The sequence below is a fragment of the Anopheles marshallii genome (assembly GCF_943734725.1).
Source record: "Anopheles marshallii chromosome X unlocalized genomic scaffold, idAnoMarsDA_429_01 X_unloc_32, whole genome shotgun sequence".
Classification (NCBI taxonomy): domain Eukaryota; kingdom Metazoa; phylum Arthropoda; class Insecta; order Diptera; family Culicidae; genus Anopheles; species Anopheles marshallii.
In genome coordinates this window covers 32,501-37,500 of record NW_026525879.1, presented here as the reverse complement: position 1 = coordinate 37,500, position 5,000 = coordinate 32,501, and positions in this window count along the sequence as shown.

Below are 5,000 nucleotides of genomic sequence, written 5' to 3'. Positions count from 1 at the left end.
GCTGGTAGCAGCGAGCGTCTTCCGTCACCTGCAGCACGATGGGGATGACGCTGGCAAGGACCGTTGCCACCTCATGGCGCACTGTAATGAAGGTGCGAGCTACTGGCCGTGCGTACAGTCCTTGCACACGGTTCAGCTGTCTGCAACACTCCCGGAGCCGGACTGCCTCGTGCCAAATCGGCGCGGCGTAGCGGAGGGTGGAGTCCACCACCGATGCAAGCAGCCGCCGCTTCGCACTCTTTGGCCCACCATGATTTCGGAGCAGCCGGGAAATCCCCTGCGCCACACGGAGCGCTTTCGTCGTGGCCTGCTCTACGTGTGGCCTCCACGACAGGTGGTCCTCGATGACAACTCCTAAATATTTCAAGGTGCGGGTCGGCAGTTTCTCTACGCCATTGATACTCACCGGGACTCGGGTGTTGTCTCGTCTCATCGTAGACACAATGACCAGCTCGGTCTTGGCCGGAGCAAGCTCCAGGTGGTGTTGCGCCATCCACGAGCTGATCATTGCTACCGCCGTCTCCGCCAGTCCCGTCGCTGCCTCCGGCGTCGTCCCGCTCGCCAGCACCACGACGTCATCCGCAAAGCCGATCACTTCGGCGCCCTCAGGCAGCACCAGCTGAAGCACGCCGTCGTACATCGCGTTCCACAGGGTTGGGCCCAGGATTGAGCCCTGTGGAACGCCCGCCGTGACCGTACGACGCACTGGCCCCTCGCTGGTCTCGTACACCAGCCTCCTCTCAGAAAAGTAGCTGCGCAATATTTTCTGGAGGGCTGCAGGAACCATCAGCTTCTGCAGGGCAACCGCGATCGCCTTCCAGCTGGCAGAGTTAAAGGCGTTCCTGACGTCCAGTGCTGCCACCACCAGACATCGAGGATCCCGCTGGTTGGTGCGGTGAAACGTCCTCGCGTGTTGTCCTCGCTCGATCACCCGCTCGATGGCCTGAAGCGTGGAACGACCGCGCCGGAACCCGTACTGCCTTGCTGACAGCCGAGGAGCATCGCTGTCCTCCAAGTGGTCGTTCAGCCGATCTAAGATCAGCCGTTCGAACCCCTTGGCGACTGCTCCCAGCATTAGCAGCGGGCGGTGCGACGACGGATCGCCCGGCGGCTTACCTGGCTTCGTGACCAACACAAGGCGTGCCTCCTTCCATGCCGCAGGAAACTCCCCTCGCTCGAGCAGCTGATTGTACACCTTGGCGAAGACCTCCGGGTGCTTCCGCATTGCCGCCTTCACTGCGGCATTCGGGATGCCGTCCAGCCCTGGCGCCTTGGAGGTGGCCATCCGCTCGGCCAGCGAAAGAATTTCCGAGCTCGTGACCGGTCTCAGAGCCTCACTGCACGCGTCGATGTCCGGCCACTCAAATGCCGGATGGTCCGGGAACAAGGCTTCGACGATCGGACCTAGTACGGCTCGGTCCGTTTCCGGTGGTGCCCTGTTACGTAGTTTTGCTCGAACAACCTTGTAACCGAGTCCGAACACCTCGGCTTCGACCCCATCGATCAGCTCTTGCATACTGTCTTCCTTACTGCTGTGAATGGCGGCCTGCAGCAATCGTCGACAGTTCTGCAGCCTGGCCGACGTCACCGCACGTTCCGGAGGTTGGGCCCTGCGATGGGCGGCCTCCGCTGCTCCGCATTCCTCCCTCAGGCGCTCAATCTCTGGAGACCACCAGTACACCTGGGGCTTGCGATGGAAAGTAGCCCCGTGTACTCTCTCCATGATCTCATCGCACGCCTGGGTCAGTCCGCCGATCAGCCCCTCCGGAGTTGCGACCTGCTCAAAGTGGCCGCATGTGAGGGCGATGTCGAAGCACTTGTTATCGAATTGCGTCGTCTTCCACCGGGTCCCGGCGTGTCTGGCTGTCCCGTCTCGACTTCGCTGCTGCTGCTGGCCTCGTCGCTTGGGGCGTTGTCCTGGGACGCCCACCTGGAACTGGACGTAGGCATGGTCGCTGCTGGAAAAGCGATCGAGCACGCGCCAGGAGTCCGGTCGCGCAATAGTTTGGCTGGCAAAGGAAACGTCAACAACGCTTTCCCGCGCAACCCCGTTGCCCTTGAAAGTGGGCACGTTGCCGCGGTTCAGCGTATGCAGCGCCAGCTGCTCCACCACGCTCAGGAGCTCCTGCCCCTTCCGGGTGGTGCGCGCACTCCCCCACTCCTCGTTCCAGGCGTTGAAGTCCCCGGCCAGGACTGATGTTGCGTGTCCGACCAGCGACACCTCCACCGCACCGAGGAAGCTTTCGAAGTCTTCGATGCCGCTGCTGGGTGGCACGTAGCAGCTGGCGAACGTTACTCCCGCTATGGTGGCCACCACGAGTCCCGGGACGACGCTCCCCCAAAGCCGTTGAATAGGGTACGCCCCTGTTGCTATTATCGCCACGCTCTGTTCCGCATCGATGGCCCACCGCGGATCATCCCGAGGTGGTCGATATAGTTCGCAGGCAAGCACCACCTGAGCCCCTAACTCGCGAGCCGTCTGCAGCATGAGGTCTTGGGCTGCCCGGCTTCGCCCGAGGTTCACTTGCAGCACTTTTAGCGCCGGCACGTCAGATGCCCGACCGGGTGCGGGCCGCTGCACACGACGCAGCGCACCTCCGCCGTGCAGCTCTTCGCCTGGTGATCCGGCTTCCCGCAGCGAATGCAGCTTGTCGAGCGGTCCACTTCGCTCCTGCACGCAGCTCGGACGTGCCCCATCTCGAGGCACTTGTAGCACCGTTGCTGACGCGCCTGCAGAGGAGCCACCTTCCGGATCAGACACGATGTGTATTTGATCTTGACGCTCTTGTCGACCAGACCCTCCGCAGCCCTGGCTGTTACGCGGACTATCGCCACTTTCGTGCCGTCCCAGGCAGGTCGCAGGCGAACCGATGTCTCCTCCACCTCGCATTGGCACAGGTTGGTCAGCGCCATCGCCACATCGGTCTCCTTCGCTAAAGGGTCGACAGCGTCCAACCGGATTTCGACCATAGGCGTGACCAGCCGAGCTGAGGCCGGCCGTTCTGCCTTTGCGCAGACCTGCTTGATGCACTGCAGAACTTCTGCAGCGTCCGCGCTCTCCTTCAGCTCCATGACAAGCCTGGAGCGTGTGGTGCGTCGCCCGACGCCTAGGGCCTCAGCATGTTTCTCCATTTCTGGAGCCGTTCGGACAGCCTGGTACACCTCCGTCCAGGTTTGTCCCTCAGCTGGGGCGATTTCAATAGCGTCCGGCTTGGTTTTTCGCTGCCGCTGACGCCGACCTCCTCGTTGTGCTCCAGGCTGGCTACCCCGGGCCTGTTGTCCCTGATGTTGCTGGGGCTGCTGCTTAGACGGTCCTGCGATCGGCTGTCGCTGAACCGCTGCCCGTTGCGGTAGTTGCGGCCACTGCTGCTGCTGTTGCTGCGGCTTGTTCCCCGGTTGCCGGGCCGGCTTACGACGCACCACTTCAGCCCAGGAGCCGCCTTCCGGGTCTGAAAGCGGAGCTGCCGTTGCCGACACCGCTCCCTGCTGTCGCTGTTGCTGCTGCTGCTCACGACGTTGCTGCTGCTGTTGTTGCTGCTGCTGCTGCTGTTGCTGCTGCTGCTGCTGCCACTGCTGCTTCTGGCTGCCTCCATAGCCCAGCGTCTGTGCAAGGAGCTCTTGGAAGCTGGCTCGCTCCTCCCTCAGCTCGTTGCGCAGGCGCTCGTTGTCTTCACGAGCCAGCGTCTCGCGCATCCGGGCTTCCTCTCGGGCCAGCTGCAAATCTTGCCGGGCCTGCACAGCATTTGTTTCCATCTGCTGCCGGAGCATCTGGATCTCCTGTTGCAGACCCACGATCGTCGCTCGCAGCTGCTCATTGGTGAGCGACGTCTCATTGAGGAGCTGTCTCAGCTCCGACATTTCCGGGGACTGCTGCTTCGCTCCCGGAACAGATGTTCGTGTAAGAGCCACTCGCGGCTCCAGAATAGTGGAGAGCTTCGCCGGCCTCTCCTCCGTTGACTCCGTCCTGGAACGGAGGGTTCGCCCCGTCGACGACATCTCCACCTCTCACTGTTACGGGTGAGGGTGGAGGGGGGGGGGAGTCGGGGGAGGTGTTCTCCCCGACTCGCGGCGACGTAGCGCGTTGATTGACTCCCCACAGAAACACACGCGACGACACACGGTACTCGGCCAAGAACGCGCAACCGAACAGCTGTCCCATACAAAATGTATGGGAACGAAAGACGCCGGAAATCGCCAAAACCTCCAACTTTGGAAGCCTATAACTCCGCAACGGTTCGTCGCACAAAAATGTTAGACCACTCTATCGACGCGGGATATTCTCACTTATAGTCCTCAAGTGTTTTTAAGATCACTAACGCACTTTTTGGGGGGTAAAACGGTCCCCCACCAAAAACTCACAGTTTTTCAAGTGCCACTTCCGGTGTAACGCACACACACACACATACAAAATTTTGTAAGATGCGTCTTACCGAGACGCATCCAACGACACCTTAATCGTCCGGATCGGTTCACAATTCGCCTTAATATTCAACAAAAACCTGCCCACGAAAAACCCCCCCCCCTTAAGGGGTGGGGGGGTGAAATTTGGGTGGGGGGTCGGCGGCCAGGATCGGGGGCCGGACACGTGAAACCAAAGCCCTGGCACGCGTGGCCTGGCTGATACGGCCGATTTTCACTCCAAACACTCGCACACACGCACGCACATAGAAACACACGGCAAACGCGCAACCGAACAGCTGTCCCATACAAAATGTATGGGAACGAAAGACGCCGGAAATCGCCAAAACCTCCAACTTTGGAAGCCTATAACTCCGCAACGGTTCGTCGCACAAAAATGTTAGACCACTCTATCGACGCGGGATATTCTCACTTATAGTCCTCAAGTGTTTTTAAGATCACTAACGCACTTTTTGGGGGGTAAAACGGTCCCCCACCAAAAACTCACAGTTTTTCAAGTGCCACTTCCGGTGTAACGCACACACACACACATACAAAATTTTGTAAGATGCGTCTTACCGAGACGCATCCAACGACACCTT